The following is an 11,514-nucleotide window of genomic DNA, read 5'->3' as shown; positions in this document are numbered from 1 at the left end:
AACTGGATGAACAGGGCGTGTGGGGAATTTCCTTACACTGGTACACCATGCCCATGACTTAAATAATCCCAGTTGGTTTAAACCCACTAGTCTTTGAATAATCTCACTCACAAAGTTCATAAGCCCTAAATGAGGAGGTTTTTATGTTTTCCTTTGTGTTGAACTGCAAATAAACTGTCCAGTCTTTAATCAGTTTGGCTTCTTCATGGAAAAAGATCTCAGGAATGGATTTAGTTGTAATGGGCATGGGAGTACAGCTCTCACACGCTGTGGTGAAGAGTCTGACTTCCCTGGCTGCTCGCTGATCCTGGCTCTGATCAGCTTCTTGAATTTGCACGTGACCAACAAGGAGGTATGTTCCTGTTTTGGGAACGCTGAAGACTTGATACAAATCCTTATCCCCTTTTGCTATGAAACAATAAAAACAAATATATTTGTTTGTTTTTCCTTTGCAAACAGGATCTGTCACAGATGCTTGAGACATTCATTCTATAATAACAATACCAATAGCAATAGCAATGATGATGATGATAATAATAATAATAACAATAATGCATTTGACTATTAAATGATAGTTACCAGTGATATTAAATGGCTTGCTGGTTGTTCTTTTGGCACAAGTTGTCAAGTTAACCTAAGGATAAAAATAAACATCAGACTATAACATCAGCCATTTTATTATTTTATTCATTCCAAGATCGTAACCAGTGCATTTGGAACCTGTTGTTTTTAACAGACCCTAATGCTATTGTGTGGTTGAAGGAGCAAACATGTTTACAGCCACTTATTGCAAGAGCTGAAGACACCAGTTTCATACTCTACTAGATACACTGTAATCCTCCCCATAAGCATTCATACCTGTGGACAGAAGGTGTGAAATCCGATCAGAAGAGCTGCCACCACCACTGACACCGTCACCACCACCACCCCAATGGCCAGGGCCCACTTGCAAAAGCACTGCATGGGGTTTCTGGCAGCTGAAGACCCAGCTGAGTTATTCTGAGGAGGAGCACAGTGATCCACTGAGTTGGCAATGAACACCTGGGTCTCCATCATGTTCAGTCAGAATGCACTGGATGAGCCTGGGAAAGCCCTTTTTATAGATGGCTTGCCTCTCTGCCCACACACTGAAACTCCATGCCAGCAGCAGAGGATATCAATTTGTGCTGTGCAAGGTCATAGAACAAGACACTGCATGCCAAGCATTTGTAGAGATGATGACAGTGTTCTTTTTTTATCTAGCAGTTTGACTTTAAAGGAAGCCCTACCTGCATTTCTTAATTCTGTTTATTCTTTTGCTTAATATAGACTTGGGCTTATCTCCAACATGCTGACTCCCACGTGCTATGGAAAACACCGCAAACAATAGCTTATAACAACAGCAGTAGATATACATCAGAAATATGTCATGAAAGTATTATTACATACATTATTTGACATGTGGAATTAACAATGCACAATAAGAGTAGGAAGACTGACTGTCTTTGTCTCTCCAAACATTCCTGAATCATTGGTTGTGGAGCCTGGTAAAGCAATATTCGAGATTTCATGCATGAACTGTTTTCACTCTAATTCCTTTATTGTAATGCTAGAGAAGGGAAAACAGGGCAGGAGGCAGCAAAATCAGTGCACTAACAAACCCTCTCCTCCATTTTGTTTGAATCCATGACAGATTATTTCAAATCAGCTGGAATAATATAGGTGGCAGAAAGATTAAGTTAGAGGGTCAGTCATTTTTTGTTTGAAAAGTAAGCACTGACAAAAAAAGTAACTAACTTAACAAACTTACTAAGGTCTTTGATTTATGGAAAAATGCGTGCGTGCACATATAGTTCAAGTTGGATGAGGTTGTAGGAGAGATTTCCAACAATTCTTCATTCACTCCTATGCCAAGTTAAGTGTCTTGAAACTAGAAACATAAACAACAGTCTCTGATCCCTGAGAGTGCCTGATAAGCAGTCATAGAAAGTGAGACGGAAGAACAACAGTTAAATTGCAGGAAGGGAAATTCTTTTCCCTGCTAGGGGTTGGTTATGTCATGAGTGAAACGCTTTCTGTTTTTGAATACTAGCCCTGCCCACTTCACACCCACACAGGGCTTTCCTAAGTGGACCAGTGCCAGATATTGTCTGGAATACTCTCAATCTCATGACGCCAGACAGTTTCTCTTTCATTGCTTTTATTGCACCATGTATTGCTACAACTATCATGAGCACAAAGAAGGCAGGAGAAGGGGGAACACAATGGGGAGGACGTGTCACGCTTCAAGACCAGACTTGTGAAAATAATTTGTGTAGGGCAAGTTTAAAGGACAGCTGCTGTTTGAAACATAATTTATGTAGGGTTTTTAAATGTATGTGCTGTGTGGAGGTTTTTGTTTGAAGAAGAATTTCTTGTGTACTAATGTACGGCTTGGACGTTAGCTGGATGTATAGTGTCTTTTAACTTTGGGCTTCACTTGGACAAACAATAAAAACACCTCTGGTGTTGAGTCACTTTTATATTATGATGGACCTGACCCTGACTCCTGATGTTTATCTGAAGTGATTGACCATTGTTTTCCTTTCTACCACTGGGTCCACCATTTGCCTCCGGCTTCCCCCTCACTCTCTCATGCCCCCTCTCTTCTTCCCTTTTCCTGGGCTCGTGGGGGCACACCTAACCACACTTTAGGGATGAAATGTATTTGGTAAATAGAAGATGCCAGCATATTGGTGTTTGGTATCATTTGAATGGCCTGAGTGCGAGGAGTACAGGGGTCTCAGTTGCAGAACAACCGAGTCAAGGTATTCCAGAAACATGGAAATCTTGGTCTTCCCTCCACAGGGACACTCCCGCTACTTCCTGCCACTGTGATATGGAAATACCCCAGATGCCTAAAAGGTCCTCAAATATGAAGGTAGCTTCCCTGTGCAAATTCCTATTTTGCAGGTAATTCAAGACTGTCTTGTTCTGGCTGGGTAGTTAAAGGAAGTTAAAAATGAAACTTTGAGAGTTTCTGTATGCAGGACTCCCACACACATTTCCATGTGGGTGCCAGGTAGACTATGCTAGATCCTTAACTAGCTTTCTATTTGTATCGCTGTTTAATAGTATTAAAGCTTCATGTTTTATTCTTGGCTTAGCCTAATCATTGTGTTCTAGGACTTCTTTGTTTTTTTACTGTATTTGCTCATTCAATAAATTGTTTTAATTATCATTTTGGTCAATTCTAGCCATTAGGGTATCAAAAATATATAAAAATAAATAGGAATACAGATAAATAATAATAATGATAAAAAATAAATAATACAATAATAGCAGAGTCCCCAAATTGGTGGTGGCGGGGGGGGGGGGATTATAATAATACAAATAAATTCTATCAGTGGTGATTTAATATTAAATAATTTATCATTAAATAGATATCTTAGGCCATCTGAGCAGTCTCATCAGGGCACCGGGTAAGACAAACACGTGTTGACCTTTAGCCACAAGTTTGGTCTCTCTAGGCCACTCTACTTTATCTAGTATATATGCTCAGACTGTATGAATCAGTTACTCATTAGTGGCAGGGAGACACCGAACCAGCATTGAAGAACTAGGGCAGACGAAGGCCAATGGTCAACTAGAACATGCATTCTGCGCCTGCGTTTCACGCCACTCTCACTCACCACAGACGGTTTCGTCATATAGCTACTTCTAGTCGTGAATATGTCTGATAAGAAGTTTCAAACGTCACTGCCATTGACAGGCCTTGGTCTGTTGGTTGTGCAAGAAGAATCCACACTAAATGGATACCACAGTGAAAGGTCAAGGGGCTTTCCCGAACATGTGCTAAAAAAAAAAAAATTTGCTTGGCTCAGCTCTGCGTGTTGACGGAACTTATCAGTCCAATCATCCAGAGTTGAATAGTCAATCAGAGTGATCTCTTTCATCGACAGGCTCCACTGCCGATTCAACATGTTTAATTATAGTGAATCACAGGCTTAAATTGGCAAACCCAGCGCAGTCAGTACACACTTGCATGTCAAGGGGAGACACCATCATCAAGAAGGCCCAGCAGAGGATGTACTTCCTGCGCCAGCTTAGGAAGTACAACCTGCCTCAGGATCTGCTGATCATGTTCTACACCGCAGTCATAGAGTCTGTTCTGTGCACTTCAATCACTGTCTGGTTTGGATCGGCCACCATACTGGACAAGAACAGACTCCAACGGACAGTAAGGTCTGCAGAAAAGATCATCGGTGCCAACCTGCCCACCATCCAAGACCTGTACACCTCCAGAGTCAGGAAACGGGCAGGAAAAATCACTGCAGACCCCTCACACTCAGGACACAAATTATTCAAACTCCTCCCCTCTGGTAGACGCTACAGATCACTGTTCGCCAAAACCTCCAGACACAAAAACAGTTTCTTCCCCCTCGCCGTCTCACTACTGAACAACTAACCCACTGTAGCATATATATTTATATTTATATATTTATCCCTGCACTTCTCGCACTCTCCACTTCTTCTTTGCACTACTGTTGTGCAACATTTCACAGCTACTGTATATAGCCATTCCGCCTTGTACATACTTTCTTAAACTCCTTAGTCCATTGCACTGTTTGTTTGTTTGTATTGTATTGTATTGTATTGTATTGTATTGTGTTGTATATTTTGTGTAAGCACACTGAGAGTCACTTTACCAAGTCAAATTCCTTGTTTGTGCAAACTTACTTGGCCAATAAAACCTGATTCTGACACGCTTACAGAGAAAATGGGAGGGGAAGAGAGAGATGGAGTTTCGGTGTCAAGCAAACATTTTTTATATATATTTCCATGACCGTGGGCCCGAGACCCCGTCTCTCTTTACTTCTGGCTTGATTACAGTCAACTGAAAGACAACAATGGGCACAAATGAATGGGCACAAATAGTCTCTCTGGCTCAACCTGGCAAACTCAATTACGGTGGTAGTATAATTGCTGTATCAAAGCAATATTACATTCCTGTTCATGGGTTTGGTAAAGGGTATCCTCACGGTTGTGATTACATGTGGCACAGACTTGTTTATTCTACTTTCATCATACTGCAGTTCAATGGCTGCATGGCAGACGGAAAATTGTTAAGCTGCCAAAATGGGAATTCAACAGAAAATGTGGTAGGCCTAAAACTGAAACAGACATGTGAATAGACTTGAATTGTTTTTTTTTTAACCATTTTAGCGTTCAAGCATTTTCAGGTGAAAATGATCACAACTTCTCTTGTACGTTAACTTAGTTGTAGGCTGAACCATCAAAATCCATAAAAGATAGGATACTCATCATCAGTAAAAATAGGGTAAAGGACAAATTCATTGTCAGAGAAGCTGCGATTATTTTCACCTGAAGATGCTCAAAAAGTGCATGTTTAAATGCTAAAATTGTAAAATACCTTTCCCTTCCCATTTCAAAGTTTGTAATATACAAATTAAAATCATCATCATATAATATCTAAAATCAAAGGCTCCTATAGCACTAGAGAGGGTTCCACACATCACTTTGGACCTAGTTTGCTGAAAACATCGCAGCACATACCTAGACCAAGAACAGGGTTGTCTGCATTCTGTGCTTTTTATAACGTTTTTTTACACGGTTTTATAAACTTCCTGTGTACCTCTAAATAGGTTTGCCACAAAATATAGTGCTTTTACGTCTGCTGATTTTGCCTGTTGGGTCAGACAGTTAAACATTATGTGATTATGTGGTTTGTAATGTACTTATTAGACTTTGTTGTGGTTTCTCTCTGTGTGCTGTGTTTCATGTGTGTGTGTGCATGTGTGTGTGTGGGTGTATGACAGAGAACCCACAACAGGTGTTCCTAATTAATGCCAACTTCACTGACAATTGTGTATGAGTGGATCAATGTCTGACTGATGAATACCGCAGGATGGCTGTGGAATGGATCCCCCGGACGCTTGGATGACTGTGCAACACGCCTGGCATAAAAGATATCCGATTGGTCCAGAGATCCGATTGCTCAACGCGCCTTGATGCAACGGAAGTTGTTGGGACGCTGCCGCTTATTGTTTGCAGGTGAGATCTTGCGGTGCTGGAGGCCTTTTTCCACACACTGTGACAAGACAGTCACAAAGATTTAGTAAGACAAGAGAGGTTCATCAGGTGTATAAAAAGGGAATGCAAAGCTCTGTAAAATCAGTATAGTCTCAAGACATGTTTAGGTTTATGCTGTTGGTATTGTACTGGCATAATAAACCTTGTTTGCACCACACTCTGCCTTACTTCTGAAGTTTTTTGAAGATTTTTCCTGAACGCCAAGAACAAAGAGTTTTATCCAGATCTGAAAAGAAGAGATTTTACTCTATAAAAAAACCTACAAATCAGCCACGACATTACCAAGATAAGATTACCATTTGGAGTTTACAGTGACCATATGTTGGGGGTCCCGGCGGCAGGATACTGTAATTACTTACATTTTGTTTTATCATGTTTACATGAGGTTTGTTTACTCCCACATGGTCACCATAATGCCACCCAGAGTCAAATGCTCATGCTTGTTACTTAATGGGTAGACTACATTTAGGACTTCAGCTATAAATGCAGTTCAAAATTATGATTCACTTGTTTTGGTATTGGGTTTGTCTATCTGGACCTGATATGTAGTGCTAGAGGCCTAGAAAGCAAGATATATACAACCTCTGTTAAAATATGCCACTATTTTTACATTGATATGGCATACCACTTGATTCTGAGTGGGTTTTTCTTCAACCAATAATGGCATAAAAAAGAGGACATTACATGATCTGTTGTGCTAAATATACGTACACTGGGCAGACATGTCGGAACATTTTAATGAGCAGCATTTGCAACAAAAGCCTGCAGTGCAACAAGCAGCAGTTGGTGTGGGTTTTTAGATAATTACTGTGATTGACTATGTAGTAATTTAAGGAAAGGTTTACATTCAATGTGCCTTGCCACCCCTATTTTCAGTGCCATGCACTGAATTGGATGTATGTCTTCCACTTGTGTATCACAGTAGCATGCCAGGTTTTGTCTAGATGCCTTCACTGTGACCCTTTCCATTGCATAAAACAAGGCCGCTCTAGTGGGTGAAACTGTTTCTGCCCACTGCCAGGAAACATGACAAATATCAATCACGGTCACCTTTTGCTCTGCCCAAACCATTTGATCTGGGGTAGGCTTACTTGATCTCTTTGCTTTGATGCAGAGACATGAAATGGGGACATATAAACAGTGAGTTAAGACTCACTCACCCATTTTTCTTTGCAATACAAAACCTATATAAGGCTAAAAATGTAGGCAACAAAAACTGCTGTCATTCACACTACAGTTTTAGGATATTTAAAATGGTGGGTTACATCCTGATAGTTACAGCAAGAATGGAGGCTGAGAAAAACGTCTCTAGAATAAGCACTGAAATCATAACAACAAACTTAACTGACCATAAACACAGGTAGGAATTCCGTTCAACAAGCTTTGTCATGACACTGGTTCATTTAAACGACTGGCCCGTAGGCTATATATGGCATGGTTTGTTTTTATGAAACAACAGGATATAATTGCGCATCGATTGGATATCGTTATCTTTAGTTTCGAAGCCTATCATACATTATAAATATGTAAAAAGGCAGGGATGGGCTATGTATAGTCAGACAGATGTGGCCCACACATTCTATGTATCAAATACGCAATAATGTACTAAATTATAAAATAAAGACGCTATTTGTATGGGCCTGTAGGCACACTGACAATGTTCCGTAGTAGCACGTCACCTTGTTCTTTCAAACGAAGATCTACCTGTCGCGGTGACGTAAAACAACAACATGCTTGAATACACTTTCACTTTCACCTTAATGCAATATATTTAGCTAAAAGAGTAATGTCAAGCCTATTAGCGTGAGTGAGTGGGAGGGAGGCACAGAGAGAGAGGAATTGAGAAAGATTTAGAGAGAGGGAGAGAGGAAGGGAAAGGTACAAATACAGACGGAAAAATAAAGTGAGAGAAGTAGTGGGCGGGAGAAACGGAGATAGTAGACTACAAAGGGAAGGAGAGTAGAAAGAGAAAACTGATACTGCAGGGATAGGCCTACTGCAACTTTCACTGTGAATTTTCTGACAGCATTATGGCAACTGGTAGACTACCGGTCTCAAAAAATCATAAAGAATATAGTCTACTACATGCACCAGAAATGACACAAGACAGCAATTTATTTCGACAATAGTCAAAAGGTTTATTTTTTATTCTAAACATCTTTTGAAATATATAGATAGGTTATAAATAGATTGTTTTCTTAATATTAAGTACAAAATATATAATAAAGTAAACACATTGTAACGCATCAAAACACGACCCAGAAAATGTGTGTGTCATGATCATGGAAAGGATTATTTACTGAGACTCTCTTTAACAGACATTTGGTCGACACAGATTTCACCTGAGGCTTGAGAAGGTACTGCGGTTACAAACTATGTGTGCAAAAGGTAAAAGATGGCACACCGAAACGAATATCAAAGAATAACAGTATCAAACATCTCCAGAAACGTTTTTGATGTGATGAATTTAGTATTCTTCTTCCTCCTCTTCTTCTTCTGCTTTCAAAAAAGTACATTCACCAGTACAAAAGTACATTCTTTAGTAGCCTACTTTGTCTTCTTTTAAAAAGTACATTCATTAAAAAAAAGGTGCATTTTCTTACAAAAAATATGTGCATATATGCCAGGTGTACCTTTATTACCCCTCTATATACTGGTAAATATGAAAGGGAAAGATAAAATACCACACTGTGTATTAGTATAAGAGTATGCCATGTAACATCCCCTATATTAGCCTTTTGTTCTTTAAAACGTCCATGCAACAGCTGAACGAAGATGTTACCTCCATATAGGGGGTCAACACACTCTTCAAAGGTCACTTGAATGTGATGCAGCTTGTAAGTAGTATGGTTGCTCATATCTTAACCATTGCAACAAACAGTATACCAGAGGAATAACAGGACTGACAAATATTTTCAGTTGTAACATTAGCATTATGTTCTTGTTTTGATTGGCATGTGTTCTGGTACCACTGAAAAAAGCACCAGTGGGAATCAGCAGATGCCGTAATCAAAAAATACCACTCAGGAGTTCACTGGTGGCCAAAATACTCATGGCACTGTCTCCTTATTTGCCAGTGGACTAGATTTCATCCTTCTTCCCTTCAAGTCGCAATATTTGGAAGGTCCGACAAGCAAACACTACCAAGCATGAAGTGAAGGCCCAGACAGAGTGCCCCGACATATTGGCATGAAGGCTCAATGCAGTCGACGTAAACAGATATGCGTTCGTTTTCGTCCAAGTTGAGGATCCTGCTCTGCCAAGTGGTCTTGTCAGTGGTATTAAAGGGGATCAAAGCCAGGACTTTCTTCTGTTCACTGATCACTGTTATGTTGAAGGCGGAGGCAATAGGGTTCATGTCCTCATCAGGATCTTCAATGTATGGGTAGAGAATGTATGGTCCACGACAGATAATGGTGATGACAGTCTTGTTTTCCACTTTAAGGTTAGGGATCTCTCTGGGCACTGTGCGGAACTCCAGAAGAACCAGGTTGGAATTGCTTGCGTCTGGTTTGGTAACTGTGCATAAAGACAACATTGAGAGTTTGAGATGCTTATCAATTCAAATTAAATTTAAATGTATTTAAGGAAATCAGCGTTAATAACAACAGTAGCAAGCTTTGTCCAGACCCCCTGGACAAAGTCTTATTTAAATAATGGACACTTCTGTCATATCATGCTATACTATGCATTTGTATGTATTGTGTGCTTATTCATTTCCACATGGCCAGTGCTCTGACAGTATTGTCGTATACAAACATGCGTAAAGCGTGTTTGAATTTAAATTTGATGGTGACTACCTTTACAAGTGCATACACTTTACACCTGACCTGTTCAGGTCACGCAATAGCCAGATATGAAGTAAAGAGTAACTGATGTGTTTAGTAACTTCTCTACCTGTCATAGACAACTACAATCAGAGACAAATGTGTCAGGTATGTTAATATGAAAAAGTCAGAGGTATCCAATGGCAAGTGGACGTACCTCCTTTGTTTTCCAGTCGGAGTAATATAGTGTTAGTCGACTCAGTTGGTTCCTGTGGGAAAGGAACAATTACTGTTTAGTTACAATTAATCAAAATCCACGTTTTTTTATGAATGGCTATGCATTAGGCTTCACACACTCACACACTCACACACACTGAATATCTCAGCAAGTATTCACAGCTTTGTGTATTTCTCCAATACATGCTGCCTTGAGGCCTGAATAGTAAGGCCATCAGGAGTAATACTGGATGGTTCCATGATCAAAGCAATGACAACATGTATGCTAAAGAATTTGTACTCTGATTGCCCATTTTAGAAATATATAGGCTCCATGTTATTGTGGACATGCTGCTAAGAGTTTACGACCAGTAAAACTACCTCTTCAGTATATAGGCCTATGTAGCTATTATGAGGCAATAAATGATATATTTATTAAGTGATTATAAACTATGTACATTGCCATACTAGTCTGACTTTTTGGTGGTGATTTCACAAGGGGATAAACGGCTTGCTATGCACCGCTCTCTACTGGCGAGACCACGAGTGCCCTTCCAGAGCGCCCACGCACAGATGAGCGGAACCTTGTACGAGAGTCAACATTATTATCTAAAGCTTAAGTGGATGTAGAAGTCAGTTCAATTTGAAATCAAATCGTAATTATTCCCGGAGTATTCAATTAAGCTCGTACTGTTAGCCTACCTAAATAGGCAACCGGTTTGTTAACATGACAAAAAAAAAATCTGGCTGAAGAAGTCTAACAGTTGGGCTACCTGAAAGAAATAAGCTACGCCTAACAATAATGGGTGATGTGCCAAGAAAACTTAAAATAAACGTCCATGAAATAGTATAATAGCCTAAATTTAACATTTGCGCCATATGACGAAACTCTCCACTTGGTTAAGTTAGTTGAAGTTGGCATACCTCAGCGCTGAATCTTAAGTTGGTGAAGATCAAGGTCAGACAAGTCGAAATCAGGAAGGTGTGAACTGTCAATACCATCAATGTAATGTAACGCCACCTGCGCTTAGCTTCATTAATCGCTCCGCTGCTCCTCATCTCGACGACTGTGTTTTGTCTGCTCATCCTGTAGTAATGAGTTCAGGTTTTGAGTGCACGCATTTTAAGCAGTCCACGAGTAGAATCAGAGGTGTGGGTGGATCGAAAGGGTGAAAAATACCCATCGGTAGTGATATATAGACAGAGTGCATTCAACTTTGTTTCCCACATGCCAGAGTCGTGTGCACAGACAGAGCGCAGAAATAATTTTACACTCCGTTTTCTGTCACACCTGAGAGTTAACAGAATCGTCAGATTTTAGCGCGTCCATCATTTGTACCATTACAGCCCCATTACAACATTAAAAGACACGAGTGGAAACAATACATTCTGTGTTGAACGTGCACCCAGAACCACATATAGTCGACATATTTAGCAGCAGGTCAAAATATGTCTCCTA

This window comes from Clupea harengus, chromosome 10, assembly GCF_900700415.2.
Source record: "Clupea harengus chromosome 10, Ch_v2.0.2, whole genome shotgun sequence".
NCBI classification, from domain to species: Eukaryota; Metazoa; Chordata; class Actinopteri; order Clupeiformes; family Clupeidae; genus Clupea; species Clupea harengus.
The sequence above is the reverse complement of the archived record's forward strand: the minus strand, read 5'-3'. Positions refer to the sequence as shown.